Source organism: Mastigoproctus giganteus, chromosome 12 (genome assembly GCF_048544385.1).
Source record: "Mastigoproctus giganteus isolate SK-2022 chromosome 12, ASM4854438v1, whole genome shotgun sequence".
Taxonomy (NCBI): domain Eukaryota; kingdom Metazoa; phylum Arthropoda; class Arachnida; order Uropygi; family Thelyphonidae; genus Mastigoproctus; species Mastigoproctus giganteus.
Window position 1 is genome coordinate 89,315,000 of NC_143586.1, and position 11,744 is coordinate 89,326,743.

The 11,744-nt window shown below is 38.3% G+C and overlaps 1 protein-coding gene across 1 annotated transcript in view; it reads right to left on the reverse strand.

Annotated features, from left to right (window-relative positions):
* Positions 1-10,787, reverse strand: part of LOC150077257 (two pore potassium channel protein sup-9-like) — a 66,727-nt gene extending 55,940 nt beyond the window's left edge. The window contains exon 1 of the mRNA XM_090386126.1: positions 10,772-10,787. The gene's annotated coding sequence lies outside the window, so the exon portion shown is untranslated. The remainder of the gene's footprint in view (positions 1-10,771) is intronic.
* Between the last annotated feature and the right edge of the window lie 957 nt (positions 10,788-11,744).

Here is an 11,744-nt window from a genome sequence, read left to right on the forward strand (position 1 = left end):
CAAGATTGGAATAGCAAAAAGAGTATCTGAAGTAAAGGAACTATGCTGCTCGACATAATTGGTGCAGCTTGCGATGAAGCGCGACAAAATTTGGTACAGTAGTGTACCATAGAAGAATGATGAAATTAGGAGACAGCGAGAAACTTCGGACAGATATTAGGAACATTTTATAAGTGTTAATTAAGACATTACCAAAAGGGTCACATTGTCGATACAAGATGCTCAAAAATATGGTTACATGATATCAGTACCTCGGGTGATCGATCCCCTGCAACGGCTAAACAGGCTTTACAGCGGTGAACCAAGCTCGATATAAGTGTGGCAACAAATTCCATTCTTCCACCAGCGCAGACCTTAGCTCACTAAGTGACCGAAAAGTTGACTATCAGTGTGCAATGCACGCCATTTCAGCAACTGAACATATCTAACGACAGTCGCTAGATAACTTAGTTTCAAGATATTCCTCCACCACTTGAGCTCTATGTGCAGTGGCGTTTTCGTGCATGAAAAGAAAATCTGGGACAACAACACCCCTAAAAAGTCTCGCATGTGGTTCGAGGATCTGTTCTCAGTACGCTTATCAAAAACATGAAGTGCGGTGCGGCCGTTGATCATTATTCCGCCCCACACGAGAACACCACCTCCACCTTAAGTGTCCCTTTCTGTGATGTTGGAGGGGTGGTATCACATTCCTTGTTGTGTACAAGCACCTGAACAAACAGTTGATGACTGGACATCGTAGGGTTCTCTTGCTGTTAGTCAGGTAGCGGTCTGTTCTGGTTAACGTATTCCTTGGTGTGAGTAATGCTGTTGATAGCTGTTATCGCCAAGTTCTTATATAATAATTGAGAGCAAGATTGATTTTTTTCTTCTGGTTTTTTATTATTTTATTTAGTAAACTAAGCGGTCCCAGCCAGCTTTTCTGGCAGCTTGCCACCTATATGAAATATTGTACAGATGCCATTATTGTACATGTAATACCATTAGTTGGTTACCATCCCTGGCACGTGGTGCCGGCTAGGGATTCACTTTCTGCCTACTGATAATACCAAATAAAGAAATAGAACGCAAGAACAGAAAAGAAAAGACAGTAGAAGAAGAAAGTTTTTGTTTCAGGATGCATGGACTTGCTGTTTCCTCAAGCTGTGTACTGAGTTTGTTTTCCTTTCAAATTTCTAATAGGAAAACTTTAGAAAATTCCTTCAAGATCATACTCAAGTAAAATCCGCTCGTACAACTCCTTCATTAAGTCGCGCTCTTCAATATCTGGATTCGCATCAAAAATAATACGAGGTGATTGCCTCAAAGGCTTAATCACAGAGAGACTTGCTTTTTGTTAAAAGCACATTGAATTCAAGCAACTGAACATTCTTGCAATACCACCCTCCATGATTACCTTATTGTTCCCACACTCCATAATTCTCCAAACTTTCAATGTACGTAGTGATGACCCAGATTCTTCCAACACAATACGCTTAATTCCACCGCTACAAACAGGTTTTACAGTATTTTCAAATTTCACAACTATAACTGAAATAACTGCATTCCGAAAGTCATTATGGTGACTAAGTAAAGAATCACTCAACAATTTTCTTGATTTACTGAGCTTGCGTCTTTTTAACGGTTTACTGACTTGATCTGTCAGCAGATGACACTATAGTTATCTTATTTCCTTTCACCTGATCTACATCAGCAGATATCTCTACAATTATCTTGCGTTCATTCAATAGATTCACTATTCTCTTCGTAGAATCAGCGAGAACCTCATTAGAATGTTCTTAACGTGATTTAATGGAATCTTGACTCAACTGTTACAGAAACCTATTCATCAGCCATTAGAGAGGATAAACTGTCACCACGATTGAAGAAGTCTAGCGAAGGATTGTTGTCTATCTTGAGCTGCAAGCCCACTTTGAATAGTCGGCCTGCATTTTACATCTTCTTGCACCAACTCTAATCTCAAAGTTTTTACCGTCCAATTTGCGTATGGAATCTCCCATTTCAACTTCAGAACACCAATTTACTTTACCATTCACATATTTTGCTTGTTCATTGTTTGTGCTGTCCAAATCAGTAGGATTGTACTTGCAATGTACTCAGAACCGTATTCAGCGGAAGATCATCTAAATCTTTAAAGTCCAATCCAGCGTGTTATCATTCCGTAGAGCATTGCAGTCACGGATCTTCTTTTCCTCCTCTAATATATGTCTCTTAATCAATGTACGTAGAACGCAGTGAATATAAAATTGTAATAAGATCCAGCTTAATAGTATTAGTTCTTAGGTGTTCCATTTTAACCTTTTGTCCTTTCAACCTTAATTATTCCTTCATATCTCAAGCATCGCTACAGTGAGGAGAATGCTCAGCTGGAGAACCCTTCCCTCTATCAGGAAATACATCGATCTGCTTGAGTAAATCCATAATAGACTTCAGTCCATTAGATCCAGTCACAACACTGTAAAATCAAGTCATTCGACCGTAATTCCAATTCTGTGATAACTGACGCAGTTGGTTCAGATTCTGTTATTTCTGATTTAGCAGACTGTCCACATCCTGTCTCCGCTTCGTGTAAAACTTAGGCATACAAACTATTTCCGATTCAATGGAATCTGATTCAGTAGATTCCGAGTCTGTTAAGATTTTTCGCATCCTATTTCCACTTCAGTACACCCACTATCGTTAAATGATAACTTGTTTGTGCTCTCCGTAACACCATCTTCCACAAGAGGACATACCTTTTAAGGAAACGCGAGCTGCAGACATGTATCCCCATTAGGGAAACGGGGAACATCCTTTGTAAAAAGGATAGGTGGAACAGGACCAGGGTATGTCTGCCAGGGGCAAAGGTTGATGACGTTGTAGAGCGGATATCATCTTTCAAGGGCACAAAAGGTGATATAGTTGTACACGTTGGCACTAATGATATTAAGAGTAGGAGACCGGCAGAATTACTCAACAAGTACAGGTCACTGTTGAAAAAAAGCCGTGAAATAGGGTTGAATTTGAAAGTGTCTGCAATTCTGCCCAGACACGATAGGAGGGAGTATATGATGAGAGCCTTGTCGATCAATTCGGCCCTGGAAAGATTGTGCAAGGCTCAAGGGGTAGAATTTTTTTCAGCCTGGACTGTACTTGTTAATAGGAGAGATTGCTTCTACAGGGATGGGATACACTTAAATAGAAAGGGTGCAAGAATATTTGCTGATGCTATCGAGGCAGTGTTAGGTGGGTCGGAAAACTGCTAGTTTGGGGGGATACAAAGACTAATAGTTTAACAGTAACCGCAGGCAGAGGTGAAGGCGATTCTTGCACAACTTCTATTAGAATAAGAAGCGACCTGGAGCGAGGGGTGTTGGGGGTTTCAGGGACGGATGGCAGTCATCATGGAATAGTTGGGTATATGGGATGTGTTAGGGTAACCAGGAATAGGCATAGGAGCATGTATGCTTGCATGTATACCAATGCTAGAAGTATAGTAAATAAATTTGATGAATTTGAAGTGTTGGTCAAGACATCAAAGGCGGATATTGTTGGGATAGCAGAGACGTGGTGTCACAAAGATATAAGGAATGCAGAACTGGAATTTGGGGAGTACAATGTGTACAGAAAGGATAGACAGGACAGAAAGGGAGGGGGTGTTATGCTGTTAATTAAGAAAAACATAAAATCAAAGGAAGTGCACCCAGTTAATATAGATGAACAGTGGTCTGTTGAGTCAGTTTGGTGCGAGATAAGCACTGCGAAAGGAAAAATAAGGGTAGGAGTGTGTTATAGGCCTAATGACTTGAATGAGTACAATGAACAATTGTACAGAGAAATAGAGTGGGCCAGTAAATCTGAATGTCTTATAATGGGGGATTTTAACTTCCCAGATATTGACTGGAACTTGTGGGTTGGTCACTCACACACCAGTCAGACTTTTGTGGATTTATTGGATGATTGTTTTCTGCAGCAGCATGTTCGAGAGGCAACCAGAGAAAGTAACACTCTTGATCTGGTTATCAGCAGTGATCATTCGTGTATTAAGAATTTGCAGATAAAGGAACCACTAGGTGGCAGTGATCAGTGTGCTGAAGTGGGATTTACTCAAAGAGGTAACTACCGTCAGGGGTAAAGGAAAGGGTTTTTGCTTCCGTAAAGGGGAGTACAGTGGTCTCAGACAGTTTTTAAATTCTGTACAGTGGGATCAACTGACGATGTTACCAACAGTAAATTCTAAGTGGGAAGCATTCAAGGAATTAATCGTGGAAGCTACTAGACTTTATATACCGATTAAGAAATATCGTTCAAGGTTTAGGCCTAAATGGTTATCAAATGAACTAATGAGACTCGTGACAGAGAAGAAAAATGCATGGGATGCATATAAATTATCAGGTGACGCAGAAGCCTGTGGCAGATATAAGCTAGTCTGTAATCAGGTCACAAAGGAGGTTCGGCAGGCGAAGGCGGATTACGAGAAATCTTTGGCAAAGGATGCTAAGAAAAACAGCAAGGATTTCTTTACTTATATAAACTCTAAAAGGAAGGGGATGAATATGATTGGTCCACTTGACATCGATGGATCGACTGTTGATGATCCTGCTCAGATAGCAAACAAACTGAATGAGTATTTTGCATCTACATTCACACGTGAGGAATTATTACAGTTTGAAAATGGAAGAAGGTTATCAAATTGTAGCAGTGTGCTTAATGATTTTGTAATAACTGAGAGCAAAGTGGAGGAGAAATTGTTGAAGTTAAACATAAGAAAGGCACCTGGGGTGGATGGGATCTATCCAGTTATTTTAAAGGAGGCGGCAAAGCAACTAAGCAAACCCTTAGCCATAATTATGAGAGCATCCTTGGACTCAGGGGAGGTTCCCACGGACTGGAGATGTGCAAATGTGTCCCCAATTCACAAAGGTGGATCGAAGGGTGACACGAGTAATTACAGACCAGTTAGTTTAACTTCTGTTCCGGGTAAAATAATGGAGTCACTGGTTAAAGATGCATTGCAGGATCATCTAGACAAGACTGCAGCAATAATTCAAACACAGCATGGGTTTGTTAAGGGAAAGTCTTGTCTGACAAATTTGATTGGTTATTATGATGTGGTCACAAAGGAACTGGATGCGAAAAATAATTTTGATATCATATACTTGGATTTCAGGAAAGCTTTTGACACTGTTGCGCATGAAAGACTACTGTACAAATTGGAGCAGAATGGTATTAAGGGTAAGTTGCTACAATGGATAAAAGGATGGTTAAGTGGGAGAAGACAGAGGGTGGTAATCAATGGGTGCTGCTCTTCATGGACTAATGTTATTAGTGGAGTCCCACAGGGTTCGGTGTTGGGTCCACTGTTGTTTTGTGTATTTATCAATGATATTGATGAAGGTATATCAGGCTTAATGTCGAAGTTTGCAGATGACACAAAGGTTGGCAGGGTTGTTAATGACAGTAATGGCAGTGTGCTACTGCAACAGGATCTAGATAATTTGGGCAGATGGGCTAAGTGGCAACTGAAGTTCAACCTTGACAAATGCAAAGTACTGCATATGGGTAGAAGTAACCCCAGAGAAACGTACCAACTGTGTGGTACTACACTTAAGGTGGTAGAAAATGAAAAAGACCTGGGAGTAATTGTGCAGTCAGATATGAAGTTTTCTGAGCAATGCAGACAGGCTGCTAGGGCAGGTCATGGGGTTTTGTCAATGATATATAGGAATTTTGCTAGCAGGGAAAAGGAGGTGATTGTCCCTCTGTATAAGGCAATGGTCAGGCCACGCCTTGAGTACTGCGTACAGGTCTGGAGGCCTCATTTTAGGAAGGATGTAGATTTGCTTGAGCGTGTACAGAGAAGAGCAACACGATTGGTGAGGGGAATGAAGGGATTCTCTTACCAAGAGAGGCTTAAGTTCTGCAAATTGCAGTGGCTGGAGACTAGGCACCTGCGCGGTGATCTGATTGAGGTCTATAAGGCCTTGAATGGGTTGAGCACGCTGAATTCTGATGGGATCCTTCCACTTGTTCAGATTACGAACCTACGGGGACATAAGTTCAAATTAAGAAAAGACAGATGTAGAATAGATGTGCGGAAATTTGCCTTTAGCCAGCGGGTGGTTAATTGCTGGAACAAACTTCCATCTGTCGTTGTGGAAGTTGATAGGTTAAATAAATTTAAGGAGGAACTGGACAGGCATTTGGAGGGAATGGCGTGATGATTTTTTTTTTTTTTTTTTTGGCTGATGCTGCATAAGCTCCTACACTTGCTTTCTTGCATCATGTGCCACTACTACTACTACTACTACTATTATCATTCCATCCATTTAATCTCTTTACTCTGCCTTGCATAGATAAGGTATCATCATAATCATTTCATCCACTTGAACCCTGTACTCCTCCTGACATACTACACCCTCTAAATCTAATTTATTTTCATGCTTCCAAAGACCAACAGACGCAGAGGAAAAGTGAGGCTCAATATAGGCAGGTGGCAGTACTGTAGCTCTGTTTGACTGATGTACAAGAAGGCAAAATGGTTGATTCAGTAGCACTTTCCTGACCATAAATTAATAAATGTACAATAAAGCAAAGTCCGTGAAAAATAATGGTAAGTACGCGTAGCTGTAAATTAGGCCCATCAAGGGGCACTAATTCTGCAAATATTCAATCCAGCCAAATGTTCTTATTCTCACAAAAAACCATTAACCTTGAATTTTCAAATATCTGTACACGTTGATTATAATATTATATGGCAGCTATTACAGTTTTATCACTTGAAAACCAAATATTGAAATATGCTCATTGAAATATTGATATAAACCATCCCGAAGCCCAAAAACTGAATATTATACTCATCACGCATTAATATATCCGTGCCACAAATTCCTTTCAAACAATATCTTTTAATAGTTTTATTGGACAAAACTGAACACAAAATCCTACAGCTACAATGTAAGAAGATTGGATTTATCCAAACGTCTGGGTTCGAGTGACATTGGAGAACGGAGAAATTCTTAAAGGCACTTAAATCGGGGCTATAATTAGCTGATCATAGAAGAGATTGGAAGAGTTCCCTCCCCGTGAGTAATTTCTTGAGTTTCAGCGTTCTCAACGTGCATCGTTTGAGTTTACCGTGGGTCGAGCTCGAATAACTGCTAAATACGATTATTAATAATAATAATCTTTGTGAAATAATTAAATGTACACACAGCTGACCTTATATAGTCGTGCTGGAGAATAAATAGAACAAATTGGCCCGTGAACATGAACAGATGTAATACACACGGCGCAGACTGACTGAGACGCTAATCCGCTAGGGATAACTGCCAAAAGGTTTCTTCTATTAAGGAAGTGGTGGAACCATTCCAAAGGAATTGAATTAATGTGCTAAGAACTTAATGCCAGTTACATTTTTAAGAAATGTTCACTCCTATATTATCTAATATACGCAATCTGATAAGTACAGTCACCTTCAAAGTACTTGTAGTACTTCTAGTTGATTTAAAATGAAATCGTTTTAAGGAGTTTGTTTCAGTAACACGAAAATGTCACGTGGAGCAGCATTAAGTGAGCTCAGTGGGTGTTTCAACATTTGTGTGTCACTTGTTTTATTTTTTTGGCTAAAATTTGCCCTTGGGCCATTCTTGTACATCGGAAACGGTTCTCCAATCGTCCGATAGTTTAATTCTGAAATGGTTCTGTCGAACCGTACCAATATTTCATATCAAGCCCATCATGGGGAAGTACCTTCGCCTTGATGGGAATGCTTTCAATCGTCTTAAGGTGTTCATATTAAAGTCTGCCTCCCAGTGGTCATAATAGGAGGAATCTCAGCTCCCGATTACGCACGATTTATTCATCACCGATCCAAATTTTACAAGTTTAATTTGTTAACTTTGGGTTAGATGGCGCCACAATGCAAAAGTAAACTAATAGAAAAATTAAGGCCACGTGCCATTGTTTTTTTTGTTGAAGGTCATCGAAGATCTTCACTGATATAAGTGGAAAATTGAAATCTTCATTGGAATAAGTCAATGGAAAATCGGTGGGCAGTTGGTAACATTCTGAAAATCTTTAAAAGAAACAGTGCTGAAAGCAAGCTATTAAGCCATCTTACAACAAAAGCAGAAGGTACTTAGTTTCATGAATATAAAATTTGTGCCTTTTTTGTAAAATTTTGTGGGTACGGACTGCTTTGGCCAGAGCGTACTAATTCATATGATATGGACTAACGTACCATATGGTTCTTAATATGTATGGTCTAATCTAACATACTGTGTTTTTACTGTTTTACGTCTGTGCAATTGTACGTTCATAGGACAATCCCTCCCGGGTATCACAGTGGATATAATCACCACCCCGTCCACATTGGATGAAAAGTGGCCGGATTAGTTAACTGCTAATTTATTTTGCTGAATATCACGGACTAATGAGTGATCTACTGTTTTGATATACAACTCCCAAAATAGTAAAAGATATGTGCATTTTATGTTAGGCGTTGGTTGTACAGATCTTAAAATTTTCTGTCGTGAATAAAATGTACTTTGCTCGCTCCTTGAATTTTTTTTTTTAAATTGGCAGAAGCCTTTGAAATGTCGAATAGTTCCACTTTAAAGGAATGCCACGGAATCTTTTTTTCTTCTAAATGGCAACCCAGTGATCCGCAAAGTGTTGTCCACCTTAGGCTAGATCTCGCAAAGGTAGAAGTGTGGTTTGTCCTTCAGGGTTGGAAATTCAATTTAAAAGTAAAGCGATAAAAGAATTTTACTTCAATTGAAACACCACTATCGAGAATTTCCCAACTGAGCTATTCGGTTTTTTAATGTCTTCTTCAACAACGTGTTTGTGTAAAACATTTTGGTTTGCGGCATTCGTCACAGTTGAACCAAAGAAATACAACTTGAAGATAACTACTACACGTTAGCACTATTGAATCAAGCCGTTCTTATGTGGGAGCTGCAAAGCAAGTTCGTTTTCACAACAACAAAAAAAAAAAAAAAATAAATAAATAAAAACTGTTCTTCAAATTATGTTCAAATAATAATTTAACTGTCAGACATCCAGTATTTCCTTATGCTAGATACTGAAGAAATTAAAATAAAGATTTTTTAAAATGCTTTGAAATATGTACTGGGTTTATTTAATCACATTTCTCATTCAAGCCAATTACATTGATATTTCAATCGAATATTTATAGACAAATTTTTGGACCCCCGATGGGATTAAGCTTCAGTGGCCTTATCGCGGAAGTTTACCTTAAAGTTTACCTTAAACATTGAACAATTACATCTAAATCCGTTTATTCCAAGCTTAGCATTTAATGGTAGGTACCTTGACGATATCCTGGTCATTTCTCATAAAGATATTGTAATTAATCTCATGGATTCGTTTAACAAAATTCATACGAGACTTAAGTTCACTTTAGAAGATGAAAAACCGGGAGAGAAATCTATAAATTTTCTTAATTTTACGTTAACTAGAGTCAACGATAACATAAAATTCAAAATATACCTCAAACACGAGAAAATGTTTACATTATTCAAGTTACCACCCTTTTACTTATAAAAGAAGTATCGTTTTTAACCAATTCTATAATTCTTACAAACATTACATAAATATTTTATTAAAGTTCTTTATGTACAACAAAGGTATAAACAATTCGTAACTATTTTTAAAAACACGGAATTTAAAATTGTTGTGAAACCCATGAGTATTGAACTCCACACAGTATTGAAGATGAGGAAGAAAACAGTTGTTAATATGGAACGTACCAACATAGTCTATAACATTGCATGTGGGGAATGTAACTCTTTTTATATTGGTTCTACTCAAAATTATCTTTCAATGCGACTATAACAATACCAGGCATCCATAAGGGCAAAAAGAACAGGTGCTCCTGAGCTTTCCTTTCATGCCATCCATGAGAACCATGTTTCTTTTTCATGAGGTTAAAGTAATTAATACACAACATGAATATACAAAACTCCTAATAGCCGAAACACTTGAAATGAAGTTAAACCCTAACGCTATAAATGTACGTAGACCATACACGATCCACCACGTGTATCCACCACGGTACACTAAATTGAATTTTATTAGTAGTATAAAAGACAGTGGAGATTAAGTGTCACTTTACTTCTTGTGAGCACGGACCATACAGAAATAACTTTGTCCCTTATTAAGAAGTTCAGTCAAAAATATTTTAGTAAATTTGAAAATTGGCTTCAATTTCCTGTCCATTATTGCTGAGTGGTTTAGTTTGTGGTGGGTTCGTGTGATCGACTTAGCTTTGCTCTTCCTTTTGGCAGTGAGTAGATTATGGAAAAACAGGCCCTCCCAAAGACCTATAACTGAAGTACAAAGTCATATTGTTAGTACTGTATTGGGCCAAAGCAACTAAGGCTGAGGGTCCATATGTTGTCTGCAAATGTGTGAATTCTATGGTCGGCTGTGTGTAAGATGACCAACCGACCTTCGAGGGGGCTGTAATGAAAACTACCCCTGTTCTCCTTCGACATATCAGTGAGTGTCGCTAATTTCTATCCCTCTTAAAAACAGATATATACAGCAGCATTACCGAGAATAAAATTCTCGGTAGAATTCGCACAAAGAAATATAAATTTCAAAATTCGTCTTGCAAGCATCCAACTCCAAAAAACAGACAGAAAATAATTCACCAAAAACAGATACAACATTTTCTTTCGTTATGCTGCACTGAAATTTCACTTCAATAAAAATTTAACAAAATAAATCATCTAACTTCTTGAATCGAATGATTAATACTCACCGCTTCCTTGAAGATGGTTGATAAATGTGCTGTCAAAACCCGAGCCAGATGCGTATTTCAGTTCCATTTCTGTTTATCATGTACTGCACGAAGAAGTTCACTTGCCAAAGGCGGTGCCTTGTATTCGATGAGCGACAGAATGAGAAGAAAATTATTCTTATTAATGCTTCTGGTAATTCAGTATATGCAAATGATGTTATGCTCAGACTGAAATGTTATTGGTACGGTCATTGTGAATCTGTATTTGTGTATAAATTGCGTATATTCTACGGTCTGTTTTCTTGAGGAAATACCGAGTTTCTTGAAGAAAAACAGCATGCCGCATGCAGTCGAGACCCCACCACAAAGTGGGGAAAAGGCTGCTCAGGCAAGATTATTTGAACCGGTCTTTTTTATTCGATGCGAAATGACGCGATTATAACTATAGTGAAGGCTTTTTTTTTTTTTAATGTAAATCAATACTTTTGCATACGGCTTCAAATAATCATATGACCAAGTTGCAGAGCGTTCATATAGAACAAAAACAGTAGAGAAATATTGGCTGGTTTCTTGAAGTAGCACCAAAGAATCAAGTCGCGAAACAGATAACTTGTCTGTAAACTGTTTTAGTTTGTTTGTTTCGGGGATGAAAAACTGGGACAAAATCTGGAGAGAATCTTGCACTTCTGTCTGAAGCTTTCTCACTTTTTCTCAAAAAAAACCTCAAAAATAAGATGAAAGGGGGATCGTACGTAGCGATCATCTAAAGAGAATCAATTAAAGAAATATAAAAACACTTAAACTTCTTGTAATGGAATAAGGTGTTTTTTTTTTTTTTACTGAAACGCTAAAATGCAGCTGTCCATCTAAAATACATAATCTTAACACTATTTGGCTAACTTTCGAGACTGAATTGAATCTCTCCGTCAATCGTGGCGAGTGCTGGGCTGAATAAGAAAGAAAGGACTGAAATAAATTAAATAATTCATTGGGT